Source organism: Podarcis pityusensis (assembly GCF_964106645.2).
Source record: "Podarcis pityusensis genome assembly, chromosome: 17".
Classification (NCBI taxonomy): domain Eukaryota; kingdom Metazoa; phylum Chordata; class Lepidosauria; order Squamata; family Lacertidae; genus Podarcis; species Podarcis pityusensis.
Genome location: NC_138042.1, coordinates 15,356,705 through 15,383,756, shown reverse-complemented (window position 1 = coordinate 15,383,756; position 27,052 = coordinate 15,356,705). Strand labels below are relative to the sequence as shown.

Sequence of the window (27,052 nt, the reverse complement as noted above, 5' to 3'; positions counted from 1 at the left end):
AATATTTAAGAGCCAATGAATGGGGGTTGGAAGTAGAAATAAATATGTATCTCAGGTAAAATAGTGTGAAGCCTTCAAATAAATGGTTCACATGCAAATGCTTGCTGTGAGCGGAATAATTTATTGGTTTGATTATTCATGTTGACCATAGTGCAATTGCTTTGGCAGATAGGCTTCCTTGCGCAGACTGTGTTGATGCAGCAGACACAGAACCAACAAACTAATCTCTGATTATAAACAATATATTTTAATATAGTCTATACCATGATGTGGGTTTTATGGAAAATTCTGAAGTGGAAAATTTTCCAAATAAAATTTCCTTTGCCTATCAGGGCAATTTGCATAGAATTACGTGCACCAGAAAATACTCAGTTTGCACTGGGAAATTTTCTGATGCTCCAGAGACTAATTTAATTTAACATGTTTCTTCTATTTGTCTTTAGTAAACAAAGCTGAAAACTTTGAACTTGCCAAGCTTGCCTAGTGCTTTATATTCAGTTGGCATCTATTCCTTTGGCATCGTCCAGCTAAACAGTTCTAATAGAAAAAGCACATTTGTCAGCACAGTGAAACTTCCTCTCCTTCTCTTCGCCCTCACTCCCCAAATGTGTTGCAGGATTTTCCCCAATCCTCCAGAGCAGATTGGTCAGGGGCACAGGGAGAGGAGAGGGGCAAGAATTCCCATTGTGTAGCCAACAGTGCTTGCACCAGTGGAACCGTTTAACTGGACACCACCCATCATTATAAATGAGTTTATGAAATCAAAAATTTTCCACAGGAGCACAGTCCCATGGGAAATGCTGTTATTTCCATTGAAAAGCTTCCGCGCAGGACTTTTTGACAACACAGCATAGTCTAGGACAGGGATGTCCAACCAGTAGATCGTGATCTACCAGTAGATCTACCAGTAGATCCCCAGCTGATCCTGGTAGATTGCGGGATCCTTATTGTGTACAAAAAGTTACGGGGGGAGCTAAAAAACTCTGTGCAATCCTCCCCCCAAAAATCTCGAAAACTCTGGGCAATCCACCCACCCCACGCACACCCCTCCTCCCTCCAATGACAATGGGAAGACCACTGCCAGGTTTTTTTATACTGGGAGTAGATCACAGTCTCTTGGGAGTTGGACATGCCTAGTCCAGGAGATGGAATTCTGTAGTCTTCTTGCAGTCATTGACTTGCTAATCTTAAGTAATTTCACCCTTATTTGGTTCTGTTTTCTTTTGCTCACCTTCCTTGTTAAGAACGCACGTTTTCTGTGTAACCAAAGCCCAGAGAACTTGCATTCTTGACAGCCCAAGTTATTGCATCACAGTGAAGTTTCTATTTAGGATGAGGTATCTGAGACCTTCCGCAAAGAACAACCACTGTGATTTATTGCCTTTAGATGTTCAGCTCTCTCGGACGCTGCAACACTGCGTTTGAAAATGTCAGTTCTTTTATCTGGGATGAGGCAGTGCACAGCAATTCTTCACTTGTTTGTATCTTTATGTGGGATAGGAAGTACAGTACAGTATTTACATAGACTTATGACAAATACTGATTATTGCTTTCCTTTGAAGTCCTATGCAAAAGCAAGTAAACCTGAGGAAATGCTAGATGCAGAACAAGAGTATGGACTGATGCAAAGACATACCTTCTGAATTAGCAAGAGGCAGGATCAAAATTAGAGACTGTGTGGGAGATAGATCTGGGTCTTAACTAAACCTCAGCTAGTAAAGGGATTGGAAGGGAGTGAAGTGAACGCATTATATGTAGGGCTGCCTCTGAAGACAGTTCGGAAACTTCAGCAGCCAGGTTGCTCACCGGAGCAAGACTGTCTGAGCATATTGCACTGATCCTGGTCCAACTGCACTGGCTACCAGTTAGTTTCTGGGCCCAATTAAAAGTGCTGGTTTTGACCTATAAAGCCTTAAAAGACTCAGGACCACAATACCTCAAGGACTGCCTCTTCCCATATGAACCTACCCAGACCCTGAGATCATCATCTGAGGCCCTCCTTTGTGTGCCTCCTCCTCGAGAGGTCTGGAGGGTGGCAACATGAGAATGGGGCCTTCTCTGCAGTGGCTCCCCGCCTGTAGAATGCTCTCCCCAGGGAAGTTCACCTAGTGCCTTCATTATACACCTTTAGGCACCAGGCAAAAACGTTCCCTTTTAACCAAAAACGTTCCCTTTTTTTGTTTGTATTTTGATTTTATGTATGTGATCCTTTATGTGAACTGCCCTGAGACTTTCGGGTATAGGGCAATATGGAAATAAAATAAATAAATAAATAAAGTAATAATAAAAGTGAAAGTGTGGCTCCTTTCCCTATTCCAAACCTAGCATCTACATCCCTTTAGGAAAGTCTCTTCTTATGAACTCTATAGTCAGGAAAGCCCATATAATTTGAGCCAGATTTCTTTTATAAAGTATATTCAGATACCTTACTTTGTCTTGATCCTACAGGCTATAGGGTAGTCTAGAGTAGATCTCTTCAATGTCTGTTTTTCTTTCTTCTGTGGAAGCTGTTGAATAACTTTCCAGTTTTTATACATGTTCATGTTTGTTTCAGTGTCCCGCCTTTCCCCTTGCCCTCAGTTCTCCAAAGAAGGATTTTCTATAAACTACAGGCTTCCAAGGATGTCCCTCTCTTGGGAGGAAGTATTCAGCATTGATCCTGCATCCTGTCACCCCAGGCAAAGTGACTTCTCATCAGACTAGGTTATTTTCCTGTTCTAGGGAGGATGAAGATTGACAGATAAGAAATGAAAATCTCCACAATTCTCTTTAAAAAAAACAAAACCAAAAAAAAAACCCAACAGTCTAAAGTTTGGACATTGTGTGTGTGTGTGTGTGTGTGTGTGTGTGTGTGTGCATTCTCTCTCTCTGTCTCTCTCCAGCATGTTCCTTGTTTAGAGTCCATTCTGCAGAATAGTTGGCTGTCATAACACAATCTCTTCATTTACAATATGCCTCCCATTGTTAGACTCTCTCTCTGGCTATTGTAAACCACCTCTGACGAGTGAGTGTTCTGCTTAAGAGCCAAACTCCACTCCAATTTCCATCCACACTCTCAAACAAGAACAGCTATTCCCATGCACCTCTCCTCAGTTTCTGTGTCTTGTATCCCCCCCCCCCTTTAATGACTTTGAGAAGTAAAAGGAGCTAAGTATTATATACAAATGCTGCTTTCTTTTACTCCATCTGGAAAACTACTCTTACGGAACCTAGAACTGGTAGACTGGCTGTAACCCTATTCATACATTTACTTACTTCCAGAAATATATGGGCACTGATGTGAAATTTGAAGAACTAAGTGAGGGGCAAAGTAGGCCTGAAGGAATGCTCTTGTATTAAGCAGGTGTGCATGTGTTTAAATATGTATTCCTCATAGTAAATAATTACTAATCCATCATGCCTGGTAAACCCCTCCACTCCCCAGACTTAACCCGCCTGGTAACGTTACGAACTTTTGACAATGCCCAGGGTTTTGTAATCATGTTGGATTTGATCCAGACTAAGACATCATCCTGCCAACTAAGGTCCGTATAGTAAAAGCTATGGTTTTCCCAGTAGTGATGTACGGAAGTAAGAGCTGGACCATAAAGAAGGCTGATCGCTGAAGAATTGATGCTTTTGAATTATGGTGCTGGAGGAGACTCTTGATTGTCCCATGGACTGCAAGAAGATCAAACCTATCCATTCTTAAGGAAATCAGCCCTGAGTGCTCACTGGAAGGACAGATCCTGGAGCTGAGACTCCAATACTTTGGCCACCTCATGAGAAGAGAAGACTCCCTGGAAAAGACCCTGATGTTGGGAAAGATGGAGGACAAAAGGAGAAGGTGACGGCAGAGGACAAGATGGTTGGATAGTGTTCTCGAAGCTACCAGCATGAGTTTGACCAACCTGCGGGAGGCAGTGGAAGACAGAAGTGCCTGGTGTGCTCTGGTCCATGGGGTCACGAAGAGTCGGACACGACTAAATGACTAAACAACAACAACAAGTTTAGTTTAGCTTAGTTTCCACTGGAATCAATGTTAGTCATGATTTTACTTAAATCCTAGTGAAATCAGTGGGGCTTAAGTTCAGCTAAAAGGTAAAGGTACCCCTGCCCGTACGGGCCAGTCTTGACAGACTCTAGGGTTGCGCGCTCATCTCATTCTAGAGGCCGGGAGCCAGCGCTGTCCGCAGACACTTCCGGGTCACGTGGCCAGCGTGACGAAGCTGCTCTGGTGAACCGGCACCAGAGCAGCACACGGAAACACCGTTTACCTTCCCGCTATAAAGCGGTACCTATTTATCTACTTGCACTTAAGGGTGCTTTCGAACTGCTAGGTGGGCAGGAGCTGGGACCGAATGACGGGAGCTCACCCCGCCGCGGGGATTCGAACCGCCGACCATGCGATCAGCAAGTCCTAGGCGCTGAGGTTTTACCCACAGCGCCACCCGCGTCCCTTAAGTTCAGCTAACTGATGCCTAATCAGAAGTAAATCCTGTTGAGTTTGATGGGGTTTATTCCCAGGTAAATGGGGGTTAGAACTGCAGTGTCACTCCGAATCCAAACCATTCTAGTTCCAATAATGGTTTTCATGTGATTGTTTTCAAAGCAAAGTAAACAAAATAAAAGCATACCATACTTTTCTGTGTATAATATGCCCTCATGTATAGTACACCCCCTCTTTTTTGGGGCTCCAACTTGAGAAAATGGGGGGAGATTGCCCAGAGATGTTGAGCTTTTTTTGGGGGGGGTGATGAAAATCACTCACCCGCAGGAACGCAACAGCCAATCACACGCACATGTGTGGCGAAGCCACCAATCATCTGCATGGTCGCCGAAAGCGAGCACCAATCGCCCGCCCAATTGCTGCAGCAGCCAATAGCCAGTAGACCCGCAAAAATGCAATGGACAGTATCCTGCTCACGGCAGCCACCAATCTCCCATCCCACTTTTCCACTGTCCATGTATAAGACAACCCCAAGTTTTTAGTATAATATTTTAATAAAATAACCTAGTCTTATACACACAAAAATATGGTAATTCCAAGAAGACCAGAAATCGCAACACCAATGTCACAACCGAAACTGTACATTAAATAGAAATTGGTGAACCACTTTGACCCAAGAGCAGGTTTACACAGGCTAACCCATTAGAGGGGCCTAGGTGGAAGCCTCTGTCCAGAAGCCAAGTGTGGGGCAGGCAGGCCATAGACCCTCAGTAGACTGGCATCTTGGGAAGGCCATAATCCTTTGCACAACTGTGGCGTTTGCCCTCCTAGGTGTGTGACATCATACTGGGTTCATAAGGAAAGGGTTAACTAATTGTAAAATGACTAACCAATGGGAACCCAAGGAGCAGAGTTAACTGTGTATAAGGTTTTAAGCACAGAGGGGTGTTTTTTTTTTTTTGGAGGAGTTAGAGTTAGGGTGGTTAAGAGGACAGTCGGGAGTTAGAAGAGACAGAGAAGATAAGTCTGTGGGTTGGGCTAGTCTGGTGTGAGAGAGTGAGAGAATTTGTTAAGAGGAGTCAGTCAAACAGTTGAGATAATCAGTCAGTAAAGAAACTAAAGTTAAGATACTGACAGGAATATTATCTGAGAAACCATAAACTTGTTAATGTTTGTAAAACAAACTTGTGTTTTTTTGTGTTCACTTTTAACAACTGTCTGGACTCAGTGTTTTACCAGAGAGTAACGGGTTGGTGGCAGCGGGGAAGTGAGCACAGTGGTGGCACAGGGATCAATAGACCGTTAAACGTCTGGGGACCCTGTGTGATCACCACAACAACCCTCTCCAAATTTCAGCCCTCTTGCATGAGGCTGGAATGGAGAAACCCCCAGTGCCTGAGCCAAAGTCCACCTACATCTGGAATCGATGTAGGTTGTGGCCATTTTTCTAACCCCAGATCATTGTCCTGCTGAGTTTGTTCCTTACACATTTCTATAGCCTTTGCATGGTGAGAGGTGGCTCTGCGACTGGGACCACAATGAGTCTATGTTTTGTTTGTTCATCCCTCTCTCAGGCAGGTATACACACACAGTGGAAAGAAATCCCTGATCTTGGCCTTGTGTAGAGTAGAAAAGAATTTGCTCTCTACCACAATACAGTAATGAGTTTCAGAGCTTTACTACAAGCAGTCTTAAAATAGTTACACATAAAAATTACAAGATACAGAGTAACACATTGCTCTTCAACAAGCAAGTGATGCAGTCCTGCCTTCTTTTTAGTCCTTAATACAGCACAATAAACTTTCCTCTCTCTGGTCCGAAAGAGATCCTAAGCAACTTGCTTGTTCATCATTGTGGAGCTTATCTACTATCACTTTTGCCAAATCCAATAACCTTGCTGGCCATGTGTCAAGGGGACTATTGCTCCCATTTGAACCTACCTGAGTCATGGGGTCATCAACAGAAGCTGTTCTCCGATTCCCGTCATAGGTTTAATCTGTGGGAAGTGACTAAGATTGCTTCTGATAATGTTCTTAATGATTCTTATGCTATTAACTCTGGCCTCACACTGCTGCAATCGAGCAACACCATTTGTGACTGATGGGGGGAGACGATATACAGCCAGTGTCAGAATGTTTACTTTTTAATTTGTGTGTTTTAATTTTGTAAGCTATCAGTATCCTAGGAATTTGAGTGAAGATCAGACTTCAACTATAAATAGCTATTTTTCTTTTTCTAACCCCCTCTCCATTCCCTGAATAATCCATGTTGTCCTTCCTTAGCCTGTGTCTTAAGTATTGGGGTTGCAACTTACCTTTTGATCCTCTGCTACTTTCTTATTCCAGTTGATCTGGAAGTGGCAGGGTTTGTGCAAATCTTAACTTTATTTATTAAATATTTATAGACTGCCCTTTTCATAAAAATATAAAAGATTACAGTACTTTCTTGTTAGTGCACTGTGATAAATGAAGCTATAACCATGTTTTTAACTTCTAAATATGAAGAACATCGCCTTAACTCTGGAGAATCTGATCAAATTTACAATCCAGCTTTGCTCCTAATCAAATTAGGAAATACAGAAAAATGCTGATCTTTGTAAATATGATAAAACATTATTTATAACTCCGTGCCAAGAAAATGTACCATTTTTGTTTAACTTTAGGATAGCTTTCATTCCTGATAAATTTGTATTTTTTAAAAATAAGTGAGAAGCTGCTAAGACAAATACAGTATGTAACTATTTTTACATTCAAAGCTAGCTCTGTTTTCTACACTGGAGCTCTGACTGAGTGACAGTTTTGCATTGTCGCTGAAGTGAAGCCAGTTCTAGCTCCTTGATTTAAACATTCTAGAAATTTTTTTTGGGGGGGGGGACTTAACATCTGGATCCAAATCTTTGCCGCTTGAGTGTAAGCTTTCTCATCTTCTGATAAATTGAATGCAAATACTTTTACTACATACCACTAGTGTTTTAACAGTGAATGCGATCATCAGGATATAAGTTTGAGCAGAACATTAAAAACTTCCCTAAACAGGGCTGCCTTCAGTTCTACAGTTGTCAGTTACTTAAGGCAAATGCAATTAAACCACAGACTTTAGTCAGCCTGAGCTGAAATGACAACCATACCAACCTATTGTGTTTGAAATTAGGCCTAATAACAGTTAGCTAGATTTGTGAGTGGCGCTGTGGGTTAAACCACAGAGCCTAGGACTTGCTGATCAGAAGGTTGGCGGTTCAAATCCCCACGACGGGGTGAGCTCCCATTGCTCAGTCTCTGCTCCTGCCAACCTAGCAGTTCGAAAGCATGTCAAAGTGCAAGTAGATAAATAGGTACCGCTCTGGCGGGAAGGTAAACGGTGTTTCCGTGTGCTGCTCTGGTTCGGCAGAAGCGGCTTAGTCATGCTGGCCACATGATCCGGAAGCTGTACGCGTGTGACGTCGTTTTGCGCTTCTGTGCATGCGCAAGTGGTGAAACCCAGAAGTAACCCTTTCCGGTACTTCCAGGTCACCGCGGGACATAACCTGAAAAAACGTAACATGAAGCAAATGTAACATGAGGTATGACTGTACAGTAGTACCTCCGGTTACATAACCCTCTGGTTATGTAAACTTCGGGATGCGAAAGCAGCTAACCCGGAAGTATTTTACCGGGTTTTGCCATGCACGCATGCACAGAAGTGGTCCTCAGGTTGTGGAAACCTCGGGATCCAACCAGACCTGTGGAACGGATCCTGTCCACAACTGGAGGTACCACTGTACTGCATTGCCAAGGATGGCTCATGTGACCTTTCACCCTCTTCAAAATCAGCTGTTTTGTTTCTGCTATGTTGTCAGGATGAGGCAAAAATCTTTTGTGGGGGGAGAGAATGATTTTGGCTTTCATTTTGGTTTCCCCAGAAAGTTCTATTCTGATCTGAGCAGGAAACAGACTGGTGGTCGCGGCTAATGTATTTTGAGTACCAAAGGAGCAATAAATAAATAAATAAATAAATTCCCTCTTAACAAGAATTACATTTCTGCAATCTGTGACATAAAGGAATTTGTGTGCTTTGTTCCATTGACTGTGTATCAGAATAGCCTCAACCCCGTCTTCCTTTTTCAGCACAAAGTAACTATTGTAGTTATCATTGTAACCACTTTTCTTCCATTGGAAGCTGCAGAAATTCAGTTATTAAATAACTAAGTTGCTCATATGCCACATACCCATTTCATTGTTGCAAAATTATCTTTATATCACAAAATGTCAAAATCACTCAGTTCAGTTTGAAGTCAAGCTTACTGTAAGGACAATTTAAATGTCAAAATGGAAGGAAATGCAAAATCGAGCAACTCAGTCAGATGGGCGGCTTACAAATTAATAAAATTCTTGCTTTTGTTCAGGCCATCAGGAGCTAGAATGGTAAGCCTTGAATCATTTTGTTCTGATTATTTATTTTCCTCATATAAATTGAAAAGTGGGATGTCTTGAAATAAGATTGAGTTTCAAAATGTGGAACTCCACATTGCAAGAATGTCTAATAAAACATTCCGTAGTGTTTCTAGGTCAATGTCATTGCCTGTTGATCTAAAAACGTTTGTGTGTCAGTCTGGGTCCTTTTCATTCTTAATAGTGTGCATCTAGACATTTTTGCAAGATCTGCACCTTGTACCAACCTGTCTCTCCAGGTAGGAGACTTGCATGTAGGCCTTTGGAAGATTCGTGTTTTTGTCATGCCCAACCGATCGAGGGGATATAAATTTAATTCTAGCCAGTTCAGTATACAAAGAGTCCAGTGTACTTTCAAATGTACACCTGTTCTTCATTCCTCCTGCCAAATTTCCGTAAATCTATGATCTAATTATTTATAACTTTGAAAGTGCTTTCTTCTGTGGTCAGGTGAAAAATCTGTGTAAACAGACTGCACCTACAGTTGTTGCCACGTAAAGAAAACCAGGAATATAAGTTGGCCAGGCCACATGCCTCTTCCCTTTTAATGAGAAAAGAGGCCATGGAAAAGAGGCCAAGAAAACACGTGTTGGATTTTCCTGTACTGGAAGGAGAATGATGCACCAAACTCCATGAACTGCCCTGAGACCCCCTGGTATAGGGTAGTATATAAATTCAATTAATAATAATGATGATGAAGGTAGTTTCTGGAATTTTACTTTTTTGGAATACAGTGGTACCTCGGGTTAAGTACTTAATTCGTTCTGGAGGTCCGTTCTTAACCTGAAACTGCTCTTAACCTGAAGCACCACTTTAGCTAATGGGGCCTCCTGCTGCCGCTGCGCCGCCGGAGCACGATTTCTGTTCTCATTCTGAAGCAAAGTTCTTAACCCGAGGTACTATTTCTGGGTTAGCGGAGTCTGTAACCTGAAGCATATGTAACCTGAAGCATATGTAACCTGTGGTACCACTGTATCTCCAATAATTAATTCTGGATTCCTTATTTGCCTGCAACTTTTGAAGGAGACAAGGGCAGTGTATATGGTGTTTTCCACATTTTATATTCACAAAACCTATGTGAGATTGGTTAAACTGAGATTAGTGACTAACCAATAGAACTTCATTACCAACTGAGGATCTGAAGGCAGCTTTCTTCAGTCCAAATGCAGTGCTTCAGACACTGAATTTTCTTGTAATAGAAAATTAAGCATGTCGCCACTAGCATGGCCACACACTCATCCTAAGACTAAGGATGTAGATTGCAATATTTATTGACTTGTGTCCACTGCTAGTCCTACCGAGAGTAGACCCATTGGAATTAATGAACCTAAGTTTCATAAAATCATAGAATCATAGAGTTGGAAGAGACCACAAGGGCCATCGAGTCCAACCCCCTGCCAAGCAGGAAACACCATCAGAGCACTCCTGACATATGGTTGTCAAGCCTCTGCTTAAAGACCTCCAAAGAAGGAGACTCCACCACACTCCTTGGCAGCAAATTCCACTGTCGAACTGTTCATGAATGCTCATAGGGTATACTCTAAGTAGGAATAGCATTGGATGCATCCTATTGCCTATGTTACTCCACTGTCTCTCTAAGAAAGGATTTGTATTTTAGGGAGGCGACTGCATGCTTGCTGTGGTCCAGGAAGTTTTGTTTGACTGCACATGTACCAAATGAAAATTGTATAACAGCTTGTTTGGAAATGCCTTTCCACCTGTGCTCCAGGCCTACTACTCAAATGACTAATTAAGCAGCCACACTCCTGGAATGCTTGTAAGCAGCATGCAGATATAATTAAACTTGTAGTGCAGGTGCACACCTGTTGTTGAAAAAAACCATTAGTGCGTGCCCTTGGTGGATCAGTTTCACATACAAAGGCAGAGCTAGTTCTTAGATGAACTGGCCAATCCCTGCCTATATTGAACAAGTGAAAGAAATAGAAATGAGCAAAATGGATTTGTTTTTAAAAAAGCACTCAAGTTAGAACAGTATTTACTGCTCAAGTATCAAAGTTGCTAGAATCATTGACCTGTTAAATCTTCGTTTGTGCATTCTAGAGGACTTGGACCCATAGACAAATGCTGCATGTTCATCTCATTGTTCCCTCTGCTTTCTGTTACTCTCACTTTATAAAACATTCTCAGTCCTTCCGAACAGCTGATAGCCAACACTAAATGTTGCATAAAGCAGTGCTCCACAGTCCTGTTAAACGTCTTAATGAGTTCTTACAAAAATAAAAATTCATGCAGGTGGTTTGTGGTTAAATCCTTTACAATAAAGTGTATGTAGCACAGTAAGGAAATGAGGCGAGCTAGCAAGGCCTCTTTGCATCTAAGTGATATTGTCTGAAATCAATCAGTTTTTTGCCTAGTGCCAGGGAATAGTTAGCTACCAATTTGATGGCCACTTTCAAAACAAACGAAGAACAGATAAACAATTCTGTATCATGGTAAATATTTTCTGAAGCAGCTTGACAAGAAAGAAAGATAGATATTTTATTGAATCCCGCCCCCCAGCTTTAATTACAACACCACATGTTTTTAAATTGTGCATTCTCTTCAAAGGATGCCTTTATTGCTGTAATGCATACTTTTCCAGTTTGCAAATGCTGGGCTTTGTTAACATTGCAGAAGTTAAGATGCTGCTTGAAATATTTTAAGCGAACAAAGGACAGCAGCACACATTACAATTGTTGAATCAATGGCTGCATGAATTAGCAGTGTTATTTTTTATTTTTTAAAACCCCAGTTATAATTAAAGATACATACTGCAATATGATTACTTAAGTATGCTGTGAGAGAGCCCTCCCCCCAGATAATAATAATAATAATAATAATAATAATAATAATAATAATAATAATAGGCTGGATCCAATCATCCCATTCCACTAGTGGAGTCTACTGCAAGGTTTCCTGCTTGCGTATGGGACTTCCTCCCCTCCTTCCCCTTGCGGTGCAGCATGTGGGGGGCACAGGGACAGTTGCCCCAGGCACAGAATTGTTCAGGGCACAATATTTCAGCATCTGGTGCTGTCACAATACAGCTGTGCACTTCTTTTGCTGGGATCTGTTGAAGATGGCTTCTCCATGTGAGCAAGGAAGTGAGCTCTCCAGACAACAGAATGACTCTTCTTTTCTTATCTCTCTGGTTGCTGGGTGATGTGGACACCATTAGGCAGTTGAAGGGACATGTGTACTCCATCGGTTTCCTTCCCTCCAATCTGCCATCCTCCATGCGGCCCCAGGCGCTGGCAACCCACACTATGCCACTGCCTCCTCAGTTGGCTTAGGGGGCCAGGAGAACCCCAGAACAGTGTGTGCAGGAAGGAAAGGGCAGAAATTGGACAAGCAGAAATTCTTGTGTTGATGGAACAGTTTCCTCAGTTCTGCGCTGAATTCTACTTGGGGTGGATAGAACTCGCCTTTTAAAAATAACTAGATAGCCCAGGCCTGCTCTGAATATCCCGTTCTTGCAGTTCTTAGTTAAAAGGGCATCTAAAGCCTTGAGGGATGTGGGTGGCACTGTGGGTTAAACCACAGAGCCTAGGACTTGCCGATCAGAAGGTCGGCGGTTCGAATCCCCGCAATGGGGTGAGCTCCCGTTGCTCTGTCCCTGCTCCTGCCAACCTAGCAGTTTGAAAGCACACCAGCGCAAGTAGATAAATAGGTACCACTCCGGCGGGATGGTAAACGACGTTTCTGTGCGTTGCTCTGGTTCGCCAGAAGCAGCTTAGTCATGCTGGCCACAAGTCCCGGAAGCTGTACGCCAGCTCCCTCAGCCAATAAAGCGAGATAAGCGCTGCAACCCCAGAGTCGGCCACGACTGGACCTAATGGTCAGGGGTCCCTTTACCTTTACCTAAAGCCTTGAAAGCATTCTGTCATGTACTTCCGCTCCTCCCTAACCCAATCTGTGCACAATAGCTTAAAAGCCTTCAATAAAGTAACAGGTGTATTGAAGCCACAGGGGTTACATAGGCACAAGTTTGGGTCAAAACACAATGGCAAATCCTAAATCACAGAGTTTAGAGATGAACAGCAACTAAATCTGAATCTTGTTGTCCTCCAGTGTAAACTGGGGCTAAGCAAACTTAAAAGTGCATTTTGGAATCGGTGTCCATTTGGAGGGCAGAGTTCATAAAGCCTGGAGGGGGGGAAAGAGATTTTCTTAGCACTTTATGTGTTATAACAGCACAATCAGGGCATTTTTAAATCTCACAATTCTCTTTTTCTCTTGGCGGTGGTTCTTACTATTTTGATTACTTTTTGACCTCTCATATCAGACCAACTTCAGTCCTGAAACTAACAAACCAGCATTGCCCAGTCAGGAGATTTGGGTGTGGGGACCACGGAAAGAACAGCTATGCCAAATCAAATGCTTTCAAACAAACATTCAGACTAGCACCTAATGAAATTGCTTTTTTTAAAAAAAAAAAAATCCCGTTTTATGTTGGTGCATAAGCAAATGTTGAAGAAAAACTGTCGAATGAAAATATTTCATTGCCTGCTGACATATTAATACGATGCTTTTTTTAGAAGGGTGGTTTTATTCAAAAACGAACTTGGCAATCACCTATTATGTCTGGGAAGCTGCATAAAATTGCTGACAGATAAAATTAGGGCTGAGTTATAGCTAAAATGAACTTCGCTGCTCAGCCATTTCAAAGCCAACCAGTTGAACATCGGCTTGCAGATTGTTAGACTGAGAAATAGTGGGTGAGCATAGCCCTGTGCCATTGCTGAAGGAAGTTGTCTTCCGCATACATTTGGCATTCCCCTAGAAGAGACAGAAGCATCTTCCTTTTGTTGACATTGACACCATTTTGCTTTCAAAACCTCTGTTCTCGCCATTAGAGATTAGAATAAAATTATTATTCACAAGGACACAACTTAATTGAAAAATAATAACCAGTATAGGATGTTATTGTGTGTCCGCTTTGACATTTGACCAGAGATGTACTTGTGGATCTCACAGTCATTGTATGTCATGATATGTTGTTATTGGCATCCGTCTGTCTTGGGAGACAATGGAAGAGTGTGCCTTCATGGGCAAAGTCTAATCCCTGGAGTGTTACAGCACATACTGTGGCTGTAGAAACTGATACAGGAGAGACATGTTTTATTGCAGGTGGGACAGATGAGGGTGATATGAGATGGCATGGCTGGAGAGGAGGCAAGGTTGAAGGAAGGGTGAAAGGCGTGCAGAAAAGAACATGGAGAACTAAATTGGGGTTAGAGAGGGAGTTCAGATGCAAATAAGGCTGCCTTATTTGTGGTGTGAGTGGCTTGCTTAGATAAAAGAATGATAAAAGTCCCTGTTCTCTCCCCAGCTCCTTTCTTCCCAGGCACACCTCACATCTTTTAATCCCCAAGTTTAAAAATACACAAGTTAGAAAGAAGTTCAAAATGATTTTTAAATAAGTGGGACAATGCGAACGGCAACAAAACCAGCTTCACAATATTCCAATCCCAAAGCCTGTTTAGCTCCCTCAGCTTTCATAGCATTGGAGGTTGCTGACTTTGATACATGCTAATATGTGCTAAAGTACAGGGTGGTGCAGGGACGCGGGTGTCGCTGTGGGTAAAACCTCAGTGCCTAGGACTTGCTGATCGCAAGGTCGGCGGTTCGAATCCCCACGGCGGGGTGAGCTCTCACTGTTCGGTCCCAGCTCCTGCCCACCTAGCAGTTCGAAAGCACCCCTAAGTGCAAGTAGATAAATAGGTACCGCTTTATAGCGGGAAGGTAAACGGCATTTCCGTGTGCGGCGCTGGTGCTGGCTCGCCAGATGCCGCTTAGTCACGCTGGCCACGTGACCTGGAAGTGTCTCCAGACAGCGCTGGCTCCCGGCCTCTTGAGCGAGATGAGTGCGCAACCCCAGAGTCGGACACGACTGGCCCGTACGGGCAGGGGTACCTTTTACCTTTACCTAATATGTGCTAAAGTGTTTGCTGGTGGTTGCAATGCTTCTGCTGCCTTTTAGCTCCCCTTCAACAGGGCCGGGCAATAAGTAGCTTTCAACATAGCACTGTATCGCCAGCTATACACTGCAGCAATATACTGAGCTGGCAGAGTTAACAGGAGCTGCAGGAATCGAGAGAAGCATTGGCTGGCTTCACGGTTTTCCCCACATTGTTATTTTTGCATAGCGCTCTCTCTCTCTCTATCTCTCTCTCTCTCTCTCTCTCTCTCTCTCTCACACACACAAACACACACACACACACACATCATGATACATCAGGTCAAAAATTATGAAATCGATATAGCAATATGAGCTTCAAACCAGCTTTGGATGATATATTGATGTATCTCCCAGCCCTATCCTTCACTTAGGGTTCTAGGTTTTAAGGTTTATTGTTTTACTATGTTTTCATATACACTGGAAGCCGCCCAGAGTGGCTGGGACAACCCAGTCAGATGGGCGGGATACAAATAAATTATTATTATTACTTATTATTGTCAATTTGTGAGTATGTGTTAGTGACTTGATTGCCTTAGGAACTGGGCAATCAGAAGGGTGACTGATCAGTAATAGACCATGTGCCTTGCATCGAAAAGGTCCCAGGTTTGATCTCTTATATCTCCAGGTAGGAGATGTCTGAAATCCCTAGAGATCGGCTGCTAGTCATTGTTGACAACACCAAGCCAAATAGACCCCCCCCCCATGGTCTGACTTATACTAAGAGAGCTTCCTTTTGTTGTTGTTGAGTCGTTTAGTCATGTCCGACTCTTCGTGACCACATGGACCAGAGCACGGCAGGCACTTCTGTCTTCCACTGCCTCCCGCAGTTTGGTCAAAGTCATGCTGTGGTAGCTTCGAGAACACTATCCAACCATCTCGTCCTCTGTCGTCCCCTTCTCCTTGTGCCTTCCATCTTTCCCAACATCAGGGTCTTTTCCAGGGAGTCTTCTCTTCTCATGAGGTGGCCAAAGTATTGGAGCCTCAGCTTTACGATCTGTCCTTCCAGTGAGCACTCAGGGCTGATTTCCTTCAGAATGGAGAGGTTTGATCTTCTTGCAGTCCATGGGACTCTCAAGAGTCTCCTCCAGCACCATAATTCAAAAGCATCAATTCTTCGGCGATCAGCCTTCTTTATGGTCCAGCTCTCACTTCCATACATCACTACTGGGAAAACCATAGCTTTTACTATACGGACCTTTGTTGGCAAGGTGATGTCTCTACCTACCTTCCTAGCTTCCTACCTTCCTGAGCTTCCTACCTTCCTGAGCTTCCTACCTTCCTATATTTGGGCAGATTATTTCATGCAAGTGTACCTAGTGAAAACATTTGCTCGGTTACATGTGTGCATTTGGTTTAATTAAGAAAACTGTGGATGAAATTACGGTTTATGCATATACAAGTTTGAGAAGAAAGTGGGAGTTCCTGACACCAGAAGTTTAGCTTTTAGAAAATTACTCTTGCCAGACAAGAGGGCTGGCCTAATCTTCTGTGTGCCTGTCATCCTGTCAAGTTGAGAATGTAGCAAGTACAGATTTCATATTTGGGGGGTGGGGTGGGGGGTGGCGGAGTATGAAATAAAAATTTCATAATGTAGCTGGGGATTTGTAGTTAATGCAGCGCAGCATATTGCACAGCTGTGAACCTCTTTTTTGGTGTGTGCCAGCCTTCATCTGCTAGTGAGAAAGTTCTCCTAAGCCAAAACAGGCCATATGAGCCTACAGGGCTGAGCAGCTAGCAGGGAAGTAGCAGATGATGAAACAATTCTTTTTATTCAAACCAGGGTATTGGGTGGGGTGGGGGGTGGAGGACTCCCAAAAGCCAGCCTTGTGATTTATTTCCTTACTTACCAGATGTACTGTGCTCTTCTACATCACTGAGGCAATATTCTCTGATGTAATAACGAGATAAAGTGTGTCGATGGGTTGCGCATAGAAACAAGGAGAACTGAGGGCAAGTTGAAAAATAGCTGCAGTGTCGGTTTCTATCCGTGCATGTCTACTCAGAAGTCAGCCCCACTGAACTCAGTAGGGCTTGCTCTCAGGTAAGTAGGCACAGAATAGCAGCTTGATGTCCATATGTGTATCTGTGTGTGAAGAAAGATTTCAACATTGCCACCACATTTGCATTGGTAGGTTAACACTCTGATCACAGTTCAGCCCCCCAAATTCTTTTTGTATGGAAAGCTGTTTTTTCTTAGCTTTTGCAATTCTTTTCCAGGCAATCATTGCTGTCAGTGCTGTTGGGAAGGTTAGTGACTTAGGGACTGGGTGTGTAGAGGAGAGAGGTTCAAGTTACTTTGGCAGCCTGTGGATTATTAGCAGGAAACAGCAATGAGGACTCTCATTTTTTCCCCCTTTTTGTTTTGCTACTCGTGCAGAAATTACAAGCGTGTATGCTATTTCTGTGACATACAAACAAACAATTTGCACTACACATAGCACCCTTGTGAAGTACCCACCACCCCCCATTGCCAGAGGATAGATGTTTGCATGTTGTTTGTAATTCACAGGAAGAATTTGTGTGTGTGTGTGAATGCTGTTGGCTAGACCCCAATGGGAGTTGGAAAGAGATTGTATGTGAAGATTGTTAACAGGGAAGATGCGAGGGTCAGGTCTGGCAGATAGTAGATGGACTACATAATAAATTTAGGAGTCTGCCAAATACACTGTTGACAGCTGCCCAGTTTTTTGCAATTCTTCAGCACGCTATCATCAAATCAGTAAAACCGTTTAAATGAAGGGGGAAAGAGCAAGAATATCATATCCTTTTCATTTTATTTTAGGATGGGAGTTGAGGCCCCCCCCTTTATTTTTACAGGCAATACTAGCTATAAACATTTTGGAGCTATTAGAATTTATTCGACATTGGTTTGAACACAACAAACTGTGAGGCGATGAATAGCTGTGCATCAAGAAATATGGAAAATGTTCCTTGGTTGTTTATGCCTCTGCCACTTTTGTGCACTGTGCAGTTTTCAGAGTGGACGATAACTGCTGCTGTTGGCCTCTGTCTGTCTCGGGTGACAGTGGAAGAATGCGCCTTCAGGGGTGAAGTCAAACCATTGGAGAGTCACAGCGCCTGCTGTGGTTATAGAGACGAATACAGGAGATACATGTTTTGTTGCTGTTGGTGCAGATGAAGGCATCTGGTTGAGCTGATGCAGATGTACCATAGCATTTCTTCTTTCTGCACTCTTCTCAGTGGTTATTCCTTCTCTGGTCACTGCTGTGGATACACAACCTGACTGATTGTCTCCTGGCACTATGGCTGTCTGCAAGGGATTCCCACATGGTGGGGTTAATGTCACCAGCCTTCGTGTCACATTTCCAGACATCTTTGTAATGCAGAAGCAGAGTTGGTCTGCCAGTGAGCTTGTTGTCTGATCAATAGAAGTGGGAGAACCCCCCCTTCTGCTTACCCTGAAAACAGCTGCTGGCATAATCTGCACATTTCATCTTTCTATGTGTTTATAAATACAGTACTGGTGTTTCATTTCATTTTTCAAAACACAAACTGGGGAATTGAACACTGTATTTCAATAGTTGTGCTTGATTTAGCACTTACTGTACTTAAGTGACTCCCCTCCCCCCATTTTCCAATTTGAATGCCCTACCCTTTGGTTACGAGGGACGCGGGTGGCGCTCTGAGTTAAACCACAGAGCCTAGGACTTGCCGATCAGAAGGTCGGCGGTTCGAATCCCCACGACGGGGTGAGCTCCCGTTGCTCAGTCCCTGCTTCTGCCAACCCAGCAGTTCGAAAGCACGTCAAAGTGCAAGTAGATGAATAGGTACTGCTCCAGTGGGAAGGTAAACAGCGTTTCCGTGCGCAGCTCTGGTTCTCCAGAAGCAGCTTAGTCGTGCTGGCCACATGACCAGGAAGCTGTACGCCAGCTCCCTCGGCCAATAAAGCGTGATGAGCGCCGCAACCCCAGAGTTGGCCACGACTGGCCCTAATAGTCAGGGGTCCCTTTACCTTTATTCTTTGGTTAATGTAATGGTTCTAGTTATGATTTTGGATAGTAGCCACCCACTGGTGATGGACTCTACCTTAGAAGAGGGAAGTCAACTGCTACAGTTCTCATGACTGAGTGGGAGATTTCACTTCTTCTGGAACCTCATTGTTCATAGCAAAATTTTTCCCCTCCCCAAAATTCCTGGGCCACTCAGTTCCATGGAACACTGAGACATTGCCTTCATGCAGAACACATATAGAAAAGTGTTAAAGATGAGCTCCCATTATTCTGCTGTGACATCCTTTTGTTTCTCATTTAGCAGAGTCCACATGGCTCTGTTTATCATCCCTGTACATTAAGATGCTCTATGGAATGATATTCAATGTGGTGAACAAATGCTTCTTCTCCTTGTCTATTTCCTGAGTTGGGCCTTGCCCTAATATCTGTTCTCACGTTAGATGTGGGTTTTCTTTCAGATTAGAAAATGACTAGAAAGATCAGACAAGATTTTGAACTATGGCTCACTGAAGATTATCAGCCCGGTCTCAAAGCGAAACAACAACAGTTCAATGCAAACTTATTAAAACAGAATGATGATAGGCTGAGTGTGGTTTCTGAGTCTATTGAATAATGACTTTTATTTAAAATGTTATGGCGAGGCCAGCCACACTTAGCATTGATAGTGGAGGGGAAAGCAAAGCTTTTGCCCATGTGATCTGTACAGCAGAAGTTGTGTGTGTACATAATCATGCAATTTGAATCCAAGAGTACACAATGTTAAAAAGGGCAAAGACTTTCTTAAAATATACAAAAGCCATATTAACACAAAAATTAATGCAATATAACAACTTTCAGTATTTAATTTGTTTTCACAAGGAAATAATTACATATAATGGAAAGACGTTTAATTCTATTATACAATTATGGTCCAGACAGGCCTCATCTCACCAAAACAGAGATATGAAAAAGGTTATAATTGTCAAGCTAAACACCAGTTATTAATAGAATGCAAATTTAGAAAGAACACCCCCCCACACACACTTTTCAATGTTAGATGTTTTTCTTCATAATTCTTGCCAGACTTATACAGATAGGATAAATCTCAGAGATTTTGTATCCATCTGCCATAAAGTCCCCAAAAATGCAACTCTGGTTTCAAGAAGAGAGAGACATACTCTTAAGTCTTTAAAGCTAGATCAGAACAAAGCAGAGGCCAAACTGTTCACATTCCTAGTTCCTTAGTTTGCCTTTCAGGGGTTTAAGTATACTCATGCTTCCATATGTCTGTATTTAAAATATTTGAATAGACATTTGTAGGATTGCGCTGGTGGGTTCATATTTTCTTATAAGAGACTGTCTTTCAAAAACACACAGAACATTTTACAGAGGGCAGTAGCACAGAGCATCTAATGGTGCTGCGATGAAAAACAATACTTTAAAAAGTTGCCTTGGTCCTGATCCAAAGTTCACTTTCAACAGACAGAAATGCTCTTTCTGGCTTTTGATCCAGGGAGTGGTGGGGTGGCATTTGCAGATTCCTCTTGGAGCTTCCAGTGGCATCAGCTGCCAGCATTCCAGAGCATCATCCAACCCTCTGGAGAGCAGTGTGGTAGGTGATGCTGGGGACTAAGTGGGGACTTTAACTTGTGGCCAAATAACTACCAATATAGCAGCTCCTCTCTCCCATGCTTTTTAACATCTACATGAAGTCGCTGGGAGAGATCATCAGGGGGTTTGGACTGGGTGTCCATCAATATGCAGATGACACCCAGCTCTACCTCTCTTAAGGCGGTGAAGGTCCTGTCTGAGTGCCTGGAGGCGGTTGGAGGATGTATGGCGGCTAACAGATTGAGGTTGAATCCTGACAGGATAGAAGTACTGTTCTTGGGGGACAAGAGGCGGGCATGTGTGGAGGACTCCCTGGTCCTGAATGGGGCAACTGTGCCCCTGACCAGGTGCGCAGCCTGGGACTCATTTTGGACTCACAGCTGGAGGCACAGGTCAATTCTGTGTCCAGGGCAGCTGTTTATCAGCTCCATCTGTGTCATGGAATTGCCGGAGAACGCAGGGGAGGAGGAGGAGAGACAAGCAGAGGAAGGGGGGCAGGAAGTGCCAGTGCAAGAAAGGAGGGGAAGTCAGGAGGAGGGAAGGTTCTCAGATGCTGGAGCAGAGCCTCAACTCCTCACAGGAAGCTCTGGCACTGACAGTGATGCAGTGCCAGTTCTATCTGCTCAGGAAAGGAGAGGGTTAGAATCATAGAATCATAGAATCATAGAGTTGGAAGAGACCACAAGGGCCATCGAGTCCAACCCCCTGCCAAGCAGGAAACACCATCAGAGCACTCCTGACATATGGTTGTCAAGCCTCTGCTTAAAGACCTCCAAAGAAGGAGACTCCACCACACTCCTTGGCAGGGGTTAAAGCGCAGGGGACAGAGACATCAATTGAGAATGCCTCGCCTCTTCTGTTGGAAAAGGGGCGGACGTAAGTCACTTCGGGAATCTGACTCTCAAGATTCGGGCGCATAGTATGTGTGCTGCTTGTACATATGTAAAATAAAGACTGTATCTATGTATCTCTGAGTGAGCAGGAGCTTTTCTTGCGGAGAGTATTCTCAAGCCATCACAATCTGGTACACAGGCTGAGACCTTACCTGCCCGCAGACTGTCTCGCCAGAGTGGTGCATGCTCTAGTTATCTCTCACTTGGACTACTGCAATGCTCTCTATGTGGGGCTACCTTTGAAGGTGACCCAGAAACTACAACTAATCCAGAATGCGGCAGCTAGACTGGTGACTGGAGGAGGCCGCCGAGACCACATAACATCGGTCTTGAAAGATCTTCATTGACTCCCAGTACGCTTCCGAGCACAATTCAAAGTGTTGGTGCTGACCTTGAAAGCCCTAAACGGCCTCGGCCCAGTATACCTGAAGGAGCATCACAACCCCCATTGTTCTGCCCGGACACTGAGGTCCAGCACCAAGGGCTTCTGGCAGTTCCCTCATTGCGAGAAGCAAAGCTACAGGGAACCAGGCAGAGGGCCTTCTCGGTAGTGGTGCCTGCCCTGTGGAACGCCCTCCCATCAGATGTCAAAGAGATAAACAACTACCTTACATTTAGAAGACATCTGAAGGCAGCCCTGTTCAGGGAAGTTTTTAATGTGTGACATTTTAATGTATTTTTAATCTTTGTTGGAAGCCGCCCAGAGTGGCTGGGGAAACCCAGCCAGATGGGTGGGGTACAAATAATATATTATTATTATTATTATTATTATTATTATTATTACTCCCATACCAGAGAAGTGACCCACCAGATGATGTTCAGTTTCCATTGTCCCTGACCATTGGCCATGCTGCCTGGGGCTAATGGGAACTGGAGGTTCAATCCTGGTATGGGACAGCTGCATATTCCCGCACTGCAGGGGGTTGGACTTGATGACCCCCACGGCCCCTTCCAACATTACAATTCTATGATTCTATGAAATATCTGAATGGCCATAGGTCTCTAATCCCTGCTCTAAATAAATGCTATCCTCCAAGTATATGGATTGTCCCTACATTCTAATCTTAATGGGGAAGTCCTGAACAAAATGTCTAAAATGAGATTTCCAGAACGTGTGACATTAACACAGGTAAATGGAATTAATATTGTTACAAAAGTTGGGTGCCACATTCACTCTCTGCTGAGCAATAGCAAGATCCCAGGGGGTTCCAGGCACTCACCCAACGTTTGTGTTCCTTTGGAGAACTGAGACATGGCAGAGATGGCCATAGCTTTAAGAAACATGCTTTATTCACCTATTTGCACCTTCAGTCTGCATGGAGGGAGTCCAGAGCTTACAGCATGGTCATTTCAAGATGGGCTTGTCCCCCACAGCAGTGCAGCGAGCCTTCATCCAACCTTCCCAAGATGGATCCTAGTCTTCTTTCTGCCTCTTTCCTCCTCCTCCTTCTACGCAGCACACCTGCTAACAGGTGATTTTTCCTGACACTTCATACCCAGTTACCCAGGCAAACTTCCAAATCCCCAGTCTCTGTTCACACCTCAGGGCAAGAGGGGGGGACAGTTCTTTTGCTATGCCAATGGCCCTCAGTGGCCCTGTACTGTTTCCTGACGGCCCTGGCTTGGCCAGGTCGTGTGTTTTTTGCACAGGCTAGCCAAGGAATTCCTCTGCAACTTGCATTTCTCCCTTCACATCCCAACTAATCAAAATCCTTCCATTTATTAATTTTTAGAGTTTAGGGGGGTACCCCCCCAAAAAACTTTAACAATATGTTTGGTCTGATTTGTAGTTAGTTCAATGTAATTAACAAAGCAGTTGTTTACATGCTCAAAGTCCTTAGGTTACTTCAGAGGGCGAGGCTGCTATTTGCAAATAAACAATCCCAGCCGAGAAAACAGGATGTCACCCTGTCCAGTTCACTTCTCTACTATCTCAGAATACTTTCTAGTCACTGCTTGCTTGCTGTTAGTTGTGAAATCCACCCATCTCTGAATAAGTGAGGTGCTGGACTCAGTACTGATTATGATGAATTACCCAAATGAGAAAGAGGGGGGTTCTTTTCAGCTCACCACTAGTATCTCTGGATCATTTTATTAATTCTTAATACACTGGAATCTTAATAATAATAATAATAATAATAATAATAATAATTTAATAATATAGTCTTAGGCCTTTTAAATACAGATGACAACACAAATAAAGATTTGTGTAGGGTTTGAAATCTCAGGTTAAACAGCCATTCTTTTTATTATCTACCATGCTGAAATACATTTAAACATCTCGGTTGTAAAAATTATCAGAAAAGATAATTATTTGAGCATATACCATGAAGTTACTGAATATCTATAGCTGAACTATTTCAGTTATCAGCAGAGGAAAAATAACCTTTTCAGACAAAGCCAGCAACCTGATAATTTAGAAGCAGTGGAAAAAACTAACACTCAATAGACATTATTCCTGTTACTCACTTAGAAAACAGTTCTGCTTTATTTTTGTTGTTGTTTAGTCGTTTAGTCGTGTCCGACTCTACATGACCCCATGGACCAGAGCACACCAGGCACTTCTGTCTTCCACTGCCTTCTGCAGTTTAGTCAAACTCATGCTGGTAGCTTCGAGAATACTATCCAACCATCTTGTCCTCTGTCGTCCCCTTCTCCTTGTGCCCTCCATCTTTCCCAACATCAGGGTCTTTTCCAGGGAGTCTTCTCTTCTCATGAGGTGGCCAAAGTATTGGAGTCTCAGCTTCAGGATCTGTCCTTCCAGTGAGCACTCAGGGCTGATTTCCTTCAGAATGGATAGGTTTGATCTTGCAGTCCTTGGGACTCTCAAGAGTTTCCTCCAACAACATAATTCTGCTTTATACTCCAATGAAAAGCTATCCTGATGGTTCTGGTTCTTGGATCAAAAAGCTTTCTACTTAACATTCTACTTAATGTGTTTACAAATCCACCTGTGTAACAAAAAGGATGGAAATTGAAATTTAAGGCACTTTGGCTTAACTATAGCTTCATATAAGTAGTAAACATGTTTTACTGTCTGCAGCACAGAAGTAGCAAATCATGGGTAGGCAAACTAAGGCCCGGGGGCCAGATCTGGCCCAATTGCCTTCTAAATCCAGCCTGTGGATGGTCCGGGGATCAGCGTGTTTTTACATGAGTAGAATGTGTGCTTTTATTTAAAATTCATATCTGGGTTATTTGTGGGGCATAGGAATTCGTTCATTCCCCCCCAAAAAAATATAGTCCAGCCCCCCACAAGGTCTGAGGGACAGTGGACCAGCCCCCTGCTGAAAAAGTTTGCTGACCCCTGTAGTAAATGCATTTTAGAGTCACAGATTTTCTTAACTGTGATGTGCTTAACATCAACTGTGATATTAGGGTTAATATCAGGGTTAATATTACGTGAAAGGGATATTTTCCCACAACAATTACTGCATTTCACAGGAAAAAGTCTGGAAAACCATCTAATTAATTCCTACTCCTGTCCCCTTTTTGGAAGGTGGTGGTGACTTATTTTGTTCCCATGTGTCATTTTTGGCTGGGCTGCATTTATTATGGTTTGTGACCTCAAAATCCAGAAGTGGCCCAGGCCTCAACAGACCTCTGAGAGGACCTGATGAGCTGCCACATCAGTAAGATTCCATTGCCCCTGCAACTCTTCAGACCAGTTGTCACCATAGCTGTCAACTTTTCCCTTTTCTTGCGAGGAATCTTATTCAGAATAAGGGAATTTCTCTTAAAAAAGGGAAATGTTGACAGCTATGGTTGTCACAGGATAGGATACCAGTGACCCTGAGAGGAACATTCAGTTGTTTCTGCCATTGGTCCTAGACCAGCCAGGATGCCAATGTCATGATAGACCCAGTGGCATCTAGTAATTCAATTGACCCTGCTTTTGCTTCCAAGCATATCATTCCAATCAAGATAAGGCTTTGCTTGTAACCATAGGGCTATAGGTCCCTATGACCCAAGCCATTGATACACACACCACACAAATGCTGAGAAATGCTTCTTCACTCACACATGCTATTTCAGCCTGTATTGCCAGTGTTGAGCATGTTTCTTTTGGGAGGCAGGAATTGTAGTGACTGAATGCTGGGAAAGCTATCTGGCTCAGCTCCCACTGCTGTGTATTAATAACAGAAGGCAGCAGAGATGACTGTACCTGTCATCTCCATGTAGTTGCCAGCTCTATCTGGGTTAAAGAGAACACCACCTTCTAATGCTGTATACAAGTCAAAAGTAATCAATCATTCATTCAGAAAGTACATTTCGCACCATATACAGAAATAATGTGCACTGAAGGATAACCAAAAAAAATTGTTTTAAGAGCTCTTGGTCCTTCATACATCTTCTGAAAATGGCAGAATGTAGCTCTTGGTAATGGAGGAATCTGAAAGCATTTTCTTGCTTTCCCCATGAAAATCCTTGTATGTCTGTTAAACAAAACCCAAGCACTACTGTGGCTTAATAAGGTTATGAACACTGCATGAGATTCAGCCTTAAAACAGTAAGAAGTATACTGTAAAATAGCAGGAAGTTTGTCTTCTACAAAGTACGGTATGTCTATATGCTTTCACTCTTCCTTTGTCTGAACACATGGGAACCTGCTTTAAGATCCTTTTTCTAACTGGTTTACAAGCCTAGTAACAAATAGTCAAACTCTCCACTTCAACAGCATATAAGGGACATAAGCTGTAGAGTTGTTGCAACACCTCTGGCACTAAGTAGCGTTGCCTCTTAGCACAATTTTTTGCATCAAAGCAAGCAGTCATGATGAACAACAATTTTCTAATATTCCATTTCATCCCAAGTCACTGCTGCTTTGAACAAAATGAGGCCTTTGTGATTGCTCAAAAAAACCACAACTATCCTCTTTAGTGATTGCAGGTCATGCTGTGATGCTGGTTTTCCCGAGTTGGAAGACTGAAATTCTTAAAAATGACATATGACTGCTGAGTAATTTCTCTCCCCATGTCCCCATCCCAATATATTCAACCACCTGTATATTTAGACTTTATATTGTAAGTTTTTGTATCTTGTCTAATATGCTGCTCTTGAAATGTTAATTAAAATGAACTGTAAGCTGACTAAATGGATGCCAGTTGACTTAATGGAAGTGCAAGGTTCTTTCGAGAAGAATGATAGAAATACAGTGGTACCTCGGGTTACATACGCTTCAGGTTACATACACTTCAGGTTTCAGACTCTGCTAACCCAGAAATATTATCTCGGGTTAAGAACTTTGCTTCAGGATGAGAACAGAAATTGTCAGCGGCGCAGCGGCAGCAGGGGGCCCCATTAGCTAAAGTGGTGCTTCAGGTTAAGAACAGTTTCAGATTAAGAACAGACCTCCAGAACGAATTAAGTTCTTAACCTGAGGTACCACTGTAGGCATGAAACGTCAGAACTGGTTGTGAAATGGGCTCCGAGGGTGGACTTGGGCCTTTCAAATTTCAATGATGCTCTGTGCAAGGCCAAACTTTGGTGCCTCTCTGCCTCTTGTCTTCCGTTCTGCTCAGTTCACTATGTGACAGTTGCGATGCTTACTGTATTCTTGTGAAACATGGGCCAATTATAAACACCATCTCCAACTCCTCAAAAGATTCCATCAACAGTGTCTCCGAAAATTTTTACATATCACTTGGGAAGACAGGCAAACTAATAGCAGTGTACTGGAAGAAGCAAAGATCACCAGTGTTGAAGCAATGATTCTTCAACATCAGCTTTGTTGGACTGGTCATGTTGTGCGGATGCCTGATTATCGTCTTCCAAAGCAA

The 27,052-nt window shown here is 43.2% G+C and overlaps 1 protein-coding gene and 1 long non-coding RNA gene across 3 annotated transcripts in view; both read left to right on the top strand.

The window, feature by feature from the left end:
• The window catches only part of ADAMTSL1 (ADAMTS like 1), a 485,290-nt gene that overhangs the window by 40,801 nt on the left and 417,437 nt on the right, over positions 1-27,052 (top strand). The gene's annotated exons all lie outside the window — the stretch shown is intronic.
• On the top strand, positions 16,722-19,376 carry LOC308466812. The gene is made up of 2 exons (XR_013980968.1): positions 16,722-16,859; positions 19,248-19,376. It is a non-coding gene; the product is annotated as an uncharacterized lncRNA (long non-coding RNA).